The following is a 16,959-nucleotide window of genomic DNA, read 5'->3' as shown; positions in this document are numbered from 1 at the left end:
AAACTGTGGTAGCCCTACTCCATGCCTGCTATATATAGCCCATGGCTTGCCATACATGGGATGGAAGGGCTGCAGCATTCCTTCACAGATAGATATTATTTTTGTTTTCATCACTCTGAGTCTGGTTACAAGTTAACACAGATCCTGCTCTACTCTACTGGGAAGGTTTAAGTTCTCCTCTTATAACTGGTAAGGAGTTATTCATTTATTATAGCTATATTATATAATAATGGGACCTATTTATATTACGTATACATTCATAGTAAGGAATTGATACACTTAGGTAGGAATAAGAGAAAATAACATGCAAGGTCAAGTTCTGTTGGGTTCATGCTTGATTGTGTGCTGTTACATATTTTAGGAGGGGAACAGTATAAATTCTTGTACTTCACTGGTTTGACTCCTAGCCAGAGAGCTAATAAAGCGTCCATCCAAAGTGGCATTAGAGGCATTACATGGCAATAGCTTGCTCACTGGGTTTAGGGCAATGACATGCATTCAGAGTATGTATTCTGACATTTCACAAGCTTAACAATAAACCCATTGTGATTTGTTGAATATAGCAGTTCTGGAGCCAAATAAACCTGGAAGGTAGACAATGCTGTAGCTTGTACATGTGTGTGAGTGGCAATTCGGGCTCTTATAGATTTTCATTACTCATTGTCTAACTATGTATTATTATTATTATTATTATTATTTATTTATATAGCACCATTGATTCCATGGTGCCGTACATGAGAAGGGGTTACATACAAGTTACAAATATCACATACAGTAAACAAACTAACAATGATGGACTGATACAGAGGGGCGAGGACCCTGCCCTTGCGGGCTTACATTCTACAGGATTATGGGGATGGAGACAGTAGGTTGAGGGTTGCAGGAGCTCCGGTGTTGGTGAGGCGGTAGCTCACCTGTATAGGTCTATCAGCGGACTATAGATAGTATAAGTCTTATATAAGGCACTGGCCGTGTTTAGGCTACCTTACTATACATTGCCATGTGGATTAGGATATCTATATTACTAAATGCAACTTATACACATGTATTCATTGAGGTTCTGTGTAATTACACTAGAATTGTCCACATATAGTGTATCAGTATAAGGACAATGAAGGATATTTAGCCTAATTTAGCCTATTCTGTCTCAAATCTAAGTTTTCATGACACAATAAGACAGGTTCTCCACCTATTCTGGCGCTTCATAAGCAGGATGCCTTCATTTCATATGAAACATGGACTGAAGAGGGTGGAATGGCGGAAAAATCTCAATAGGGACAGTGTGCATAACATAAAATATCACATATTATCGCAAAATTACATTATCCTCAACCACCTCATGATTTGTGTGTCACGGATTCTCTATGGGTTAGGGATATAATTTTGTGATATAAATCATGTTTAAGCTTATAAAAAGATGGCTACTTCATTCCAAAAACACGGACACACATCTCCATTTCAACTTCCTGAACTGAGCTGCAATACCACACACAGCCAGATGAAAGGTGTGGCACTGTTTAGAGAGTTTTTCTAAAACATTTTCCTGACCCCAGTTTCTTTTTCCTGGTTTTATAATTAGAGCTACTTGTGTAAAATTGGGGTCGAGAGGAGAACAATTAGCAGGAGCCTTATTCAGTGGTCATATCCACGGGCGGATATATCATTGGTGGGGCCCAAGAGGTAAGGGGGCCGACTTCCACTTGGAAAAGGTGGAATTGTGCATTATGATGAGCTATTAGACTACAAAGGGCCCATATATTGTTGTTGCACAGCGGTCCTTCTCTGTCCGCCAGTGGTCACATTGGTTGTACACGACCATGCCAGAGCCCTGCAAATACCGTCTTACCTGCCAGCGTGAAACACAAATGAGAACCCTGGACCTGCTGATTGAAAGGTGCACTGTGGATGCCGGTAGGAAAGAGGAGGTTTTCAGGACTCTGGTCCGATAGCCAAGGACTACCAATGTAGCTGCTGCACCAGGGACATGTAAAACTTTTTGCTCAACTCTAATATGCATAACACATGATATAATATGGACTTCTTATGGGAAATTGTCATAGCGGTCAACATTAATAATAAGCCAAAATAAATTTCATGATTTTGAATTTCATTATTGATGATCTGAAATGAAAAGCAGATTGGAAAATGTTGCAGAACTTTTTCTCTTCGACGTCAGAGGAGACCGTAACAGAACCTCAGTGTTGATTTCCAAACCAGCTGATATCAGTGACATAAGGAAATGCGGTGACATTTTAGGCTGGAGACATGTCATGAGTAAGCTGGCCAGACACAATCATCCATAAAGTTTTCTATATTTAGAAAGATTCTCCAAACTAATAAAATGACACGAGACGATAAAGCTGCCATTGTAATTAATTGTAACCAAATTCATGCTTTTTTTCAAGACGCTTTAAGCAAGCATTTTGTTTAATAGCTACTGAAATAAACAATGTTTTCTAAACATATAAATGTATAAACCCAATACTAGGTAACAATGATTGTCTGACTATAGTTACATAAGCTGAAGAAAGACGCAGGTTCAGCTGAGTCCAGTTCGTGATTTGCTCTCAGGTTGCCACAGATGTCATGTATACTGCTAACATTTGTTCTTCCTGTATTGGTTTTATGGCCCGACACGGCTCGATTTCTGGGCTATGGTTTAGTTTTATAGTGGAATGGCAATGCACAAACCTCCCTAGCAAGCTTAGCAGTGCATGCTTAAGTCAGTCTCTTGGATGGAGAGGGATTTGCTGTAAGCGGTTCTGTAGATGGAAGTCTTAGTAACAGTGCTGAATGTTTGGAACAGCTGTGGACGCTGCTCGGATATTATCATGTCTGACACATGGTCCTGGTGGAAGAGGCTCCACAGCAGAAAATTATTTTGGTTTTTATTAATCTAGCACGTATACATTCCGAATGTTCAGTACAATGCCCAAGCTGTATACAGAGATTATTATTTAGCTAGATTATTATTAGTATCTACTTATCCGTACGCTTATTACTCTCTCTTTATCTGTTTTGCTTTAGTTGTTCTTATGTTTGCTGTTTAGGTCATAATAAAAGATACATTCTGAAATGAATCATGATCTTGGTCAATATAAAGAGAGCTAGAGCTTTTTCATAGCCTGACCACTTGTGATCTGCATCACTGCAAGTTTCTCTCTAGGCAGGCTTTCCTTATACATAAAGATATCATCTTGGCACAAATACTGTAAATCTATAAGGCATCTGAATGCTTGACAGGAACAAAGCATGCATACAGTTAATTCTCATATAGTTCAGATTATCAATAATGTAACTTAAGTACACGGCCTTCTCTGGTTGCTTTCATATTATTGTAAGCTCACTTGAACATATTGAGAAATAATTATTAAGCAACTGTGCCAGATTTATGGCAGATATAAAAGTTGCACATTTTGGTGCATTTTTGTCAAGTTTAAAAATGTCACTTTTTTTCTTTTTATGCCATTCTTGTCCCTCTCAAAAAAAAGATAAGGTTTAATGTAGGAGGCTGTGGCCATCAGCTGTCCTACAAATTTAAATGGGTTACCCAAAATATACAAAGTTAAATAGTGTTGGTTGCCAATATTGTAGAAAAGCAAATGCATCAGTACTAACCCATTCTCTCACTCAAGAATCCGGAGTTGACCCTCCTGCACTTTTCTGGTATTGTTTACATGCGGTTGGCATGTGACCGCTGCAGCCAAACAAAACCATAGTGCAGCAGGAGGGTCAGCTCTGGATCACTGATGGGTTGGTACTGATGCCTTTGTTATTTTACAACATTTCCAGACTTAAAAAGTCAATACCTGACAACTTAAAGGGGGTTGGCATAGACTCTAATTCAGGAGTATATTACATATCTCTATGGTACTGATTCACAAAGCATTGTTCATAAGCTTTAGAGAATCCAATAGAGCAAATTTCTGGTATGCTATACTATGGACTAGAACTCTAGTGCCACCTATTGGAAGATAGCAATCCTACAAGTCAATGTCAACCCTTTAATGAGCCTTGTCACATGACTTAAGATAATAGCCAAACCAGAATCTCAATTTGCAGGCACTGTGTTTTGGGGTACTGGCAGTACCCCGAAACACAGTGTCTGCAAATTGAGATTCTGGTTTGGCTATTATCCTAAGTCATGTGACAAGGCTCGTTAAAGGGTTGACATTGACTTGTAGGATTGCTACCTTCCAATAGGCAGCACTAGATCTTCCTCTCTGAAGAGGCAATTTGCATAATTCGCATATTTTCCAATGGAGCATTGCGTCTTTAAGTCTCCTCATCTCGTCATGCTTAGCATGTCAATCTCTGCAAGGAGAAATGATACTTCTTGGATACTATGGAAAGCACATTGTTAATAGCTGTCTAATACACACCTGTTGGTACTATGTGCCATTGTATAGTGTATGTGCATGTGGCACTATTGTGGTCATGAATCAATATATGGAAATCATCTTAGCACTTGTAGAAAATAATGATTGATAATTAACACCTAGTAAACCAGTAATAAAATATTCTACTTCCTATTTCACACTTATGAGATATACATTATGTATACTATGTGGTGCATGACTATAACAGTGTAAGATCATTTTGGAGATGGGTCTTCACAGACATATCAGGTATTTCACAGCTAAATATAGCCCCTTACCACTTCAGAAATCACCTTCTGGATGTCAATGCCAATGATTTATCAGTGGAATACAAAATTGATGATGGCACAAAGTTGGTCACCAGCTACATCTCAGATGTCCTGTTTTCCGGAGGATTGCATTTTTTAATTTAAATTTTAAAATAATTAAGTAGATTGATTTCGCATAAATAGCGTCTGTCATGAGCTCATAAAAGACTCAAATTTTCTCTGCGAAGCCTGCAGACTGCAAACATTTTGATATTTAAAACCCATTGAAATGTTATGAGCAGAGTTTTTTTATTTATTTTTCTAAGCTTTATTCCTGTGTTCATTTTTTGAAGTTGTAATATTAGACTTTTCATTGAAGCTGAGTTAGTGTGAAAAGTTATTTTTACATATTATTATCACCTGGTTGCTTAATCATGAGATGCAGATGACAGTGTCTTGCACATGGCAGACATTTGTTAGCTTTAGGAAGACAGATCAGCACTGCTTCATTGGTATCATTGTAATTTGTCACTTAGCTGTCAGACTAACATGCACATGATGCAAAAAATAGTGCCAAAAAAAAAATTTGCTTGGTTGATGAACATCATCATACATGGTGTACTCTCCATTTATGAATTCAAAGAGAATTTGTCAGCAGGATTTCACCCCCCAAAACTATCTAGCTCTTTCAAGGACAAGTCCAGCAATAACTTTACATGGTCAGTCTGTTCCTAAGTTACTGAGAAATCAGCATTTGAATTGATGGTGAAATGAGACTGAAGATCTGAAAACCTCTGTCACTCCAGCTCTATTTCATACCCAGAGCTGCATCCTCCTGCTTGACAGACAGCCTCAATGCTGTGTGACTTTAGGCAAAGGAGGGGGCATGTATATTAGAATGGGGTGCCATGTAACCTGGAGATTGGGTCATGTATACCAGGAAGGGGGCCATGTATACCAGGATGGGAGGCCATGTATGCCAAGATGGGGCCATGTACACCTGTATGGTGGCCATGTATACCTAGATGGGGGGCCATGTATATTTGGATAGGAAGCCATGTATACCTGGATGGGGGCCATGTATAACTGGACTGGGGGGCATAGATACCTGACATATATATACCAGGATGGGGTATATTGGTATAGAATTGGGGGATATTATCCCTATAACAGTGTCAGCAGCAGACCCCCCCCCCCATCATGACCACATTTTTTGCTTCAATATTTTTTGCTATTGTCCTCCTCTAAAACCTAGTTCCGTCTTATGGTCCAGTGCGTCTTATAGTCCAAAATATGGTATTTGTGCAATGTAAAGAAAATGATACATGGCTTTCTCATTATTTTAAACTTATAAATCTTTTAATTGTGACGTGCATTTATATTCATCCCCCTGAGTTAATACTTTGTAGATCCACTTTTGGCTGCAATTGCAGATGCATGTCTTTTGGGTTATGTCTATACCAGGTTTGCAGATCTAGAGGCTGAATATTTTGTCCCCTCTTCTTTGCGACCTAGCTTTAGCTTAGTGAGGTCTGATACTGAGCATCTGTGAACAGAAATTTTCATGTCTTGCCATGGATTCTCAATGGGATTTAGGTCTGGACTTTGACTGAGCCATTCACACACACACATGGATATGCTTTGATCTAAACCATCCTTGTCCTGCTGGAAGGTGAACCTGTGCCCCAATCTCAAATCTTTTGCAGACTCTCTTCTTTTTTTTTATACAGGATCGCTCTGTATTTAGCTCCATCCATCTTCCCATGATGCTATCACTACGTTTGATGGTGAGGATGGTGTATTCAGGAGTTTTGCAGTCAGCCCCAAGTGTTCTGCTTTGGTCTCATCAGTCCAGAACACCTTCTTCCACATGCTAGCTGTGGCCCCTACATGATTTCTTCAAACTGCAAAAGGGATTTCTTATGGCTTGCTTTCAAAAATGGATTTCTTTTTGCCATTCCTCCATAAATGCCAGATTTGTGTAGTATACAACTAATAGTTGTCTTGTGGACAGATTCCCCACTTTAGCAGTGGATCTCTGCAGCTCCAGCAGAGTGACAATGGATCTCTTGGCTGCTCTTCTAATTAGTGCTCTCCTTGTTTGGGATGTAAAGGTACCTTCACACATAACGATATCGTTAACGATATCGTTGCTTTTTGTGACGTAGCAATGATATCGTTAAGGAAATCGTTCTGTGTGACAGCGACCAACGATCAGGCCCCTGCTGGGAGATCGTTGGTCGCTGAGGAAAGTCCAGAACTTTATTTCGTCGCTGGACTCCCTGCAGACATCGCTGGATCGGCGTGTGTGACACCGATCCAGCGATGTCTTCACTGGTAACCAGGGTAAATATCGGGTTACTAAGCGCAGGGCCGCGCTTAGTAACCCGATGTTTACCCTGGTTACCAGCGTAAAAGTAAAAAAAAAAAACACTACATACTTACCTTCCGCTGTCTGTCCCCGGCGCTGTGCTTCTCTGCAGTCTGCACTGTGAGCGCCGGCCAGCCAGAAAGCAGAGCACAGCGGTGACGTCACCGCTGTGCTTTCCGGCAGCTGTGCCTACACAGTGCAGAGGAGAGCACAGCGCCGGAGGACAGACAGCGGAAGGTAAGTATGTAGTGTTTTTTTTTTTACTTTTACGCTGGTAACCAGGGTAAACATCGGGTTACTAAGCGCAGCCCTGCGCTTAGTAACCCGATGTTTACCCTGGTTACTCGGGGACCTCGGGATCGTTGGTCGCTGGAGAGCTGTCTGTGTGATAGCTCTCCAGCAACCAAACAGCGACGCTGCAGCGATCGGCATCGTTGTCGGTATCGCTGCAGCGTCGCTTAGTGTGACGGTACCTTTAGACCTTCACAGAACAGCTGTAGTTATACTGAGAATACATTATACACAGGTGGACTCAGTTTACTAATTATGTGACTTTTGTGGGCAATTGGACACTCAGTCAGGATTTTATTTAGGGGTGTCAAACTACAAAGGGCTGAATATAGATACACGTTACAGTTTTCAGATTTATGTTTTTGAAATGATTAGAAAACCACGTATCATTCCCTTTACACTTCACAAATACTTCCTACTTTGTGTTGGTATGTCACATAAAATCCCAATAAAATACATTTAATTTTATGGGTGTAATGTGAAAAAACATGGAAAAGTTCATGGGCTATGAATCCTTTTTCAAGGCATTATAAATGATAAACATCTGATTGTAAGGGGCCCTATTTCTTGAACTCCAACAATTACTAGAATAGGGTCTCAAACATCCCCATTTCTGTCTAACGTGAGAAGAAGCTTTAATAGAGCAGCAATGGAGCATGTGCTCTTTATTTAATAACTGATAAAAAAAGGTCAGCACTGTACGTGACTTGTCTTGTTCTGAACACTTCAAATGCTGAAATCATCAATCCTTTACATCAAGTATAGTCATACATAGCTTAAATGTAAAGACCATTAGGACTTTTTTTGCATTAATTGACCAGGATTAGAAATATGTGTCTGCCTTCTTAAAAAAAAAGTGCTACGCCAGTCCACAGGATGTACCGTATATACTCGAGTATAAGCCGACCCGAGTATAAGCCGACCCCCCTAATTTTGCCACAAAAAACTGGGAAAACCTATTGACTCGAGTATAAGCCTAGGGTGGAAATGCAGCATTTACCGGTGAATTTCAAAAACAAAAATAGATCATTATTTCCCCATAGCTGTGCCATATAGTGCTCTGCACCGTTCATATTCCCCCTTGGCTGTGCCCCATACAGTGCTCTGCACTGTTCATATTCCCCCTTGGCTGTGCCCCATACAGTGCTCTGCACTGTTCATATTCCCCCTTGGCTGTGCCCCATATAGTGCTCTGCACCGTTCATATTCCCCCTTGGCTGTGCCCCATACAGTGCTCTGCACCGTTCATATTCCCCCTTGGCTGTGCCCCATACAGTGCTCTGCACCGTTCATATTCCCCCTTGGCTGTGCCCCATACAGTGCTCTGCACCGTTCATATTCCCCCTTGGCTGTGCCCCATACAGTGCTCTGCACTGTCCATATTCCCCCTTGGCTGTGCCCCATATAGTGCTCTGCAGCGTTCATATTCCCCATAGATGCTCCACATAAATCTGTGCCATGGCCGCTGCTGCTGCAATAAAAAAAAAAAAGCCATACTCACCTCTCTTGCTTGCAGCTCCCGGCGTCCGGTCCCGGCGTCTCCCCGCTCAGACTGATTAGGCAGAGGGCGCCGCGCACACTATATGCGTCATCACGCCCTCTGACCTGAACATTCAGAGCGGAACGACGCAGGGAAGATGGAGGCGCCGGGAAGATGGAGCGGCGCCCGGCGGCTGGAACGCGGACAGGTGAATATTACATACTTACCTGGTCCCGACGTCCGGCTCCCTCTGCCTGTCACACGGTCTTCGGTGCCGCAGATTCTTTCTCTATCAGCGGTCACCGGCACCGCTGATTAGAGAAATCAATAGGCGGCTCCACCCCTATGGGAGGTGGAGCCGCCTATTCATTTTTCTAATGAGCGGTCCCACATGACCGCTGAAGAGGGGAAGCTGCAGCACAGAAGCCCGTCGAACGGCAGGGACAGCGCGAGGATCGCTGGGACTAGGTAAGTATGCCTCAGCGCCCTCACCCCCCCACCCGCCGACCCCACCGCTACCGTGACTCGAGTATAAGCCGAGAGAGGCACTTTCAGCCAAAAATTTGGGCTGAAAATCTCGGCTTATACTCGAGTATATACGGTATGTGGAATTGTAGCCCATTTACTTCAAGGTAACTGAGCTGTAAGTGTAATACAGTGCAGGGTTTAGTATGTCACCACGGAACAGACAAACCAACTGTTGAGGAGAATTTATTAAAAGGAGTAAGATTCTCTTCACAGGGAGTAAAGAGGGGGTTAATAGAGATAAAGCCAACAGTAAACAGTTAAGCGGAATCGAAACGGTTAACGAATGTTCTTGTAACTTATCAGTCCAGGGCGGTCATGACTGGAGGGTCCTTATTCCAACGTGGGTACAGTCACCAGCAGCACTTGAAGATCCTGAAGTCTCTCCTCTGTCTCCTGGGAACTGGAGACTCCGGGGTTAAGTCTTTGCAGTCTTTCCTCCCAGTGAAGCTGGAAGCAGTAAGTAACACAGCCACTCTGGTGTGAGTCTCTGTGTATTAGGCTGGCAGTCTCTCTCTGCAGCAGCAATGCTACACACACACTGAGCAGTTTACTTTGTCACACTCAGGGGTCCTGGCTTGTCAGTGCGGTCACCGGGGTTGCGTGCTCAGGTCACTGTCAGGGGATACGTCTTCTCTGATCACGGAGGCTTCCAAGTCCACACTCTCACATCCAGCCTTCACTACGGCTGGTATCTCAGCCTCAGTGCCCTCACGGGGAGCACTCTCTTTCGGGGAGCGTGGCGTTGCAGCCTGCTCTCTCTCTGGTGCGCTGTCCCCTCTGTCCTGCGCGCTCTGCTCTCCCGCTCTTTTTTGACCACACCCCTCTCTCTTCCTCTCTGCCCCCAGCAGTCACATGGTTTTTTCTGTCCAGGGCAGAAAGTCTTCCCCCCAACAACCCAGCTGTCTGACTAAGTGGTTCCAGGTAAGGAGCATGAAGGCAACCTCCTTACATTCCCCCTCTCTTGAAGCTCGCCATTCCACGAGCGAGGACTCTTCTTGCTTCTCTTTGTTCTTTTGAGGGGAGTCAGATACCTGCAATTCTCACATCTCCTTCTGCCTTTCTTTTTTCACATACTGCCAAACTAAATGGTCTAGGAGTTGTTCATCAGTCAGGTTGAGATATTCTTCCTCTACCTCGTCGGCAGCCATAGAGGAAAATTCCTCAGATGAATTTTGAGCTGTCACCTTAGATTTTCCAACGGCATCCACTATCATCTTCTTCTTTTTCTTCTTCTTTTTGGCTTTGCCGCTAGCAGATGCTTGCATAGACAATTCGTCCTTTTCCTTGTCGTTATCGGAAACTTTAGGGACTTCTTTCCTGGGCTCCTCAGTCTGCGGGCTTAGTACAAGTAATTCTTCTCCATTGCTCCTCCTCTGTTTGACAGGAGCATTCTTGTCGAAACTAGAATCCGATGGATTAAGACCATGCAGGCCGGACTCTTCATCATCTGTGCTGGGCTCTGCGGGCATCACTTCCCAGGGCTTCTCAGCCACACACCCCGTCTCACACAGCTGTTCCATTTCCTCTGTCCGATCAGGATCTTGTGAGCTGACAGCCAGCACACTCTTCACCTCAGGGGGTGACAACAGTGGTTCTTCCTTCTCATCGACTAGGACCATGAAAACGAGCGTCACAGGAACACTTTTTCCCTTCTCCTGGACATCCAACATTTTGGTACTGTCTTGCTCTAGGTGGGGCTCTGTTGTGAATTCTGTTGTCAAACTCCCTCCTGTGGTCGTGAATGGTACTTTGGCGAGTTCTGTCTATGGGCTCCCTCTGGTGGCTATGAGTGAAGCTGCTGCTTCTGAGGTTCCTTACACAGGTGACGTGGGTTATCCTTTGGTTGGCTGCTCTATTTAACTCCTCTCAGATCGTTACTCCATGCCAGCTGTCAATGTTTTTGCATTGGTTCAGTTCGCTTCTGGATCTCTCTGGTGACCTGCCTTCTCCTAAGTTCCTGATAGTCATTATTTGTTCATTGTTTTCTTGTCCAGCTGGTTATCATGATTTTGCCTTGCTAGCTGGAAGCTCTGGGATGCAGAGTGGCCCCTCCGCACCGTGAGTCGGTGCGGAGGTCTTTTTTGCACACTCTGCGTGGTCTTTTGTAGGTTTTTGTGCTGATCGCAAAGTTACCTTTCCTATCCTCTGTCTATTTAGTAAGTCTGGCCTCCCTTTGCTGAAACCTGTTTCATCTCTGCGTTTGTGACTTCCATCTTTACTCACAGTCAATATATGTGGGGGGCTTCCTTTACCTTTGGGGAATTTCTCTGAGGCAAGGTAGGCTTTATTTTCTATCTCTGGGGCTAGCTAGATCTTAGGCTGTGACGAGGCGCCTAGGGAGCGTCAGGAGCGCTCCACGGCTATTTTTAGTGTGTGTGATAGGATTAGGGCTTGCGGTCAGCAGAGCTCCCACATCCCAGAGCTCGTCCTGTATGAGGTTTAACTATCAGGTCATTCCGGGTGCTCCTAACCACCAGGTCATAACAGGGCTCTTCTCTTCCTGCCGTACCACTCTCTCCGGGGGAGATGTTCCCTCCAGTTAGCAGGACCCTCAGAGGGGTGTGCGGATCTCTGCCACAGCTCTTTTTGGGTATGGCAATTTCTGGACATGTGTCCAACCCTTCTGCATGACCAGCACTCACGTCTGTGTCTGTCAGGAGGGCACGTCAGTCTGGATCGTTGACCTCGGCAGGAGACATCTCTCATCTGCGGTTGCTCTTCACTCCAGGATATGAAGTTACACTCTGGGACCACAACTGAAGCTTTCTTCATGCTATGCACCTCTCCACTATCTCTTTCTGGCTGCTTCCGCACGTTACCTCGGGGTATGCCACTGGTCCCCAAAACGGCAGTCAGGGCTTTCCCCAGACTCTCAATCTCTTCCCAGATTCTTATCTTCAACCGAGAATCCCAGGTCCATGTCATCTCCTCTTCATTCTGACTGGGCGCTCCACAATTGCAGCATGTCAGCAGTCTTCTTCACCGAGCGGCACTAGTCTCACTCTGGGGGGTGGTCTCTCTTTCTTGCAACGGAGGGCTGTACTCTGCAGCAGGGGTCTTCTTATGTTCAGCCACTTCCTCATGGACTCGTTTAACCTCCTTCTTCAAGTCTTGTACCCATTGAGGGGCGGTTACCTCCCCGCTCCATACCTCCCCCACTGGCACTACCACCCCTTTCTCTTGCTCGCACATACGTGCCTCACTCCTGACCTCAGAGAAAGCCGTATCTGGCTTTACGCATATGCGCTCTCGCAGGGCCTGTTTCATCAACACATCTCGTAAGCCTGTCACCAGTTGGTCTCGCAGCACAATGTCAATTGCCCCCACACCTATGCCGTCCTTCCGTATGATAGCAGTATGAAGCTCCTGCAGGGCATTCATATATTACATCATGGTCTCCCCCTCTCTTCGTACCCGGCAAAACAGTCGCATGTGCAGCTCCCCTACATCAGTGGGGTCCCCATGCGTCTCAAGTATTCGTAATACCTTGTCCAGGGTATCTCTCGCCTGGGGGGGGGGGGGAGGGGCTGAGCATAACAGAGTCCTGTGCATCCCCCTCTAGGGCCATCACAGCTGTTTCCACCTGTGGAGCCGGCATCATAGGATGCATCTACATCATCCCTCGGATGTGGAGCGCCCCCAGACACAGGGCCACGTGTTCTCGGTACCGGGCCTCTCTGGTTAGACCCGGTTCCGTGACCCTACTAAGGGGCGTCCAGTAAAAGGGGATAGGAGTCTGTCAATGTTTCGTAACGCCACCTGTGGTGTTTGGTCAGGGTGACCGACGCTGCTGTGGGGTCCGCTGGGGTGATGGAATGGCAGCTGGATGGTATACCTTCCCACAGGTGAAGTATGTCCCCAGCGCTTCCCAGTAAGGTGGATGGTGATTGTGTGAGGTGCAGTCAATAACGAGGACACAGGGTTGCAGTCTCTTTACCTCTTTACTGAAGACTTCAGGATCCTCAATCCAGAGCACGATTAACAGGGCTTTCTGAGACCGGCCGGTCCGATGTGCACTTCCAGAGTTCCCTTTGCAGGTGGAAATCAGTGCCTACCACTAGCGCCTGTGTGTTGTAGTGCTACCCTGCTGAGCATTCGGAATAGTCCTCACAACTGCTGTTCTCGTTCGTTCGTTCTTTCTAATTCTCTCTTGCTTGTTCCAGATGTTACTAGTTTCTCGTCCCCCAGTATGCTATGGCTAGGATGCACCCGTATGACGGGAAGGCTCGGAGCTCTTCCGGGACCCTAGAGATGCCCCTCTCCACGCGTTGCCCCCTATGTCTTCGTAGGAAATTTAAGGTAGACAGCCAACCTATAATTAACTGTCCTGCAGAGTTTGAAGTAAGGCCTAGAGTCAGTTACTCCCGCGGTGTTCCGGCCACCGGCTGCACGCCTCAGTAGGATGTTGCCTCGGTCTCACGGCACGACTCCTACTGGTTCTCCTTTGTGCTTGATCTCGTTTCTCACTGTTCCACAATATCCTTCCCTTCGTGTCTCTCTCTTAGGATACCGCCGCAGGGTGTGCAGGCGCGGTTCCGTTACGTTTTGATATGTTCGCTAGGCACCTGCCAGGTTCCCACGCCCGACAGGGACCCCCCCTGTGTCTTCTCCCTGCAACACCCCCTGCCACGGGATGTTGCCTGAATCCAACCCAGTCAGCTTCTGACTAACTTCCTATCCAACCCCTAGCTTTACCAGTGTGAGGAGTGGCCCAATAAATAAAGCCTTTTTCTCCCCCTAGTGGCCGGAGTGTGAAGTGTAATGTGTGCTGGTGATGCCTGGTCAGTAGAATTCCTTCAGTGCCATCAGACGTACCATCACTCCCCTTAGTGGCAGAGTGTCATACTGCAACGACCAGATCTCTGGGGCGCTGCAGATGCGCTCCGTCCAACTCCACAACATGACATCACTCCCCGAGAGTTTTGGCAGGTTAACTAACATGGCTCCCAGGAAGACGCTAGACCTGGGGCCTCCCCCAACTGCTTGGTCTGCCCTTTCCATGCTACCATGTGACATCCTGCTGACTACGCCAAGTGTAATAGAGTGCAGGATTGGGTATGTCACTACGGAACAGATAGACCAACTGTTGAGGGGAATTTATTAACAGGAGTAAGATTCTCCTTGCAGGGAGTAAACAGAGGGTTAATAGAGATAAAGCAAACAGTAAAAAAAATAAGCGGAATCGAAACAGTTAACAAATGTTCTTGTAACTTATCAGTCCAGGGTGGTCCTGACTGGAGGGTCCTTATTCCAACGTGGGTACAGTCACCAGCAGCGCTTGAGGATCCTGAAGTCTCTCCTCTGTCTCCTGGGAATAGTAGACTTCGGGGTTAAGTCTTTTCAGTCTTTTCTCCCAGTGAAGCTGGAAGCAGGAAGTAACACAGCCACCCTGCTTGTTAGTCTCTGGGTATTAGGCTGGCAGTCTCTCTCTGCAGCAGCAATGCTACACACACACTGAGCAGTGTACTTTGTCACACTCAGGGGTCCTGGTTTGTCAGTGCAGTCACCGGGGCTGCACGCTCAGGTCACTGTCAGGGGATACGTCTTCTTTGATTACGGAGGCTTCCAAGTCCACACTCTCACATCCAGCCTTCACTACGGCTGGTATCTCAGCCTCAGTGCCCTCACAGGGAGCACTCTCTTTCGGGGAGCGCGGCACTGCAGCCTGCTCTCTCTCTGGTGCGCTGTCCCCTCTGTCCCGCACGCTCTGTTCTCACGCTCTTTTCTGACCACACCCCTCTCTCTTCCTCTCTGCCCCCAGTAGTCACACGGTCCCTTCTGTCCAGGGCAGAAAGTCTTCCCCCGAACAACCCAGCTGTCTGACTAAGTGGTTCCAGGTAAGGAGCAGGGAAAGCAACCTCCTTACATTATTCCACAATCCATGGATAGGCATGTTGTTGTTTTTTAACCCCTTCATGACCGGGGGATTTTTCGTTTTTCCGTGTTCGTTTTTCGCTCCCCTCCTTCCCAGAGCCATAACTTTTTTATTTTTCCGTCAATTTGGCCATGTGAGGGCTTATTTTTTGCGGGACGAGTTGTACTTTTGAACGACATCATTGGTTTTAGCATGTCGTGTACTAGAAAATGGGAAAAAAATTCCAAGTGCGGTGAAATTGCAAAAAAAGTGCAATCCCACATTGGTTTTTTGTTTGGCTTTTTTGCTAGGTTCACTAAATGCTAAAAATGACCTGCCATTATGATTCTCCAGGTCATTACAAGTTCATAGACACCAAAAATGACTAGGTTATTTTTTATCTAAGTGGTGAAAAAAAATTCCAAACTTTGCTAAAAAAAAAAAAAAAATTGCGCCATTTTCCGATAGTCGTAGCGTCTCCATTTTTCATAATCTGGGGTCGGTTGAGGGCTTATTTTTTGCGTGCCGAGATGACGTTTTTAATGATAGCATTTCGGTGCAGATACGTTCTTTTGATCGCCCGTTATTGCATTTTAATGCAATGTCGCGGCGACCAAAAAAACGTAATTCTGGCGTTTCGAGTTTTTTTCCCGCTACGCTGTTTAGCGATCAGGTTAAATTTTTTTTTTATTTGATAGATCGGGCGATTCTGAGCGCGGCGATACCAAATATGCGTAGATTTGATATTTTTTTTATTGATTTATTTTGATTGGGGCGAAAGGGGGGTGATTTAAACTTTTATGTTTTTTTTATTTTTTTCACATTTTTTTAAACTTTTTTTTTTAACTTTTGCCATGCTTCAATAGCCTCCATGAGAGGCTAGAAGCAGGCACAACCCGATCGGCTCTGCTACATAGCAGCGATCTGCTGATCGCTGCTATGTAGCAGAATTGCACGTGTGCTGTGAGCGCCGACCACAGGGTGGCGCTCACAGCGACGGGCAATCAGTAACCATAGAGGTCTCAAGGACCTCTATGGTTACAATATACAAGCATCGCCGACCCCCAATCATGTGACGGGGGTCGGCGATGATGTCATTTCCGGCCGCCCGGCCGGAAGCGGTAGTTAAATGCCGCTGTCTGCGTTTGACAGCGGCATTTAACTAGTTAATAGGTGCGGGCAGATCGCGATTCTGCCCGCGCCTATTACGGGCACATGTCAGCTGTTCAAAACAGCTGACATGTCCCGGCTTTGGTGCGGGCTCACCGCGGAGCCCTGCATCAAAGCAGGGGAGCCGGCATCGGACGGTATAGTACGTCCGATGCCGGTAAGGGGTTAAAAGAAAGAATCCTTGTTTTTATTTCGCCAATTATTACTTCATGATGCATCTGTATGTATTCCTCAATGACGTTAGATGAATGTATAGAGCAGGCAGAGCAGAGTCTACTCCACACAACACACATGCCAGCTGTGTTAAACAGCTGGCATCTACTTATAGCAGCAACGACTGGGAAAATCAGCTGTAATAAAAATGTTTAACGTATCCCAAAATTGTACTAATAGTAATTGCAGATTAGTACTAAAAAACAATCCCTCATTAAGCTCCATGAACAAGAAAACAAAAGGTTCGGTATGTATCTTGAAAAATGGTGACACAAGGAAAAGCTCAGAATTTTTTTTCACGGCATTGAAATAGTGCAAGTGTCTTAAAAATAAAACCTACAAAATTATAAAATAGCTTTTTTTTTATATTTCTCATCAGTTTATTTATTGTTTCACATTTTTCTGTAAACTATTTGGTAAAGTGC

General features: G+C 45.2%; 1 protein-coding gene across 3 annotated transcripts in view; it reads left to right on the top strand.

The window, feature by feature from the left end:
• The first annotated feature begins 97 nt into the window (after positions 1-97).
• Positions 98-16,959, top strand: part of MYOM2 (myomesin 2) — a 253,595-nt gene continuing 236,733 nt past the window's right edge. For 2 of the 3 annotated variants that reach the window (XM_069726901.1, XM_069726900.1), the window contains exon 1: positions 105-189. The gene's annotated coding sequence lies outside the window, so the exon portion shown is untranslated. Of the gene's footprint in view, positions 190-16,959 lie in introns of all 3 variants that reach the window. The other variant, XR_011312429.1, reaches the window with a different exon arrangement.

Source organism: Ranitomeya imitator, chromosome 5, assembly GCF_032444005.1.
Source record: "Ranitomeya imitator isolate aRanImi1 chromosome 5, aRanImi1.pri, whole genome shotgun sequence".
NCBI lineage: Eukaryota > Metazoa > Chordata > Amphibia > Anura > Dendrobatidae > Ranitomeya > Ranitomeya imitator.
This window is presented reverse-complemented; position numbering and strand designations above follow the sequence as displayed.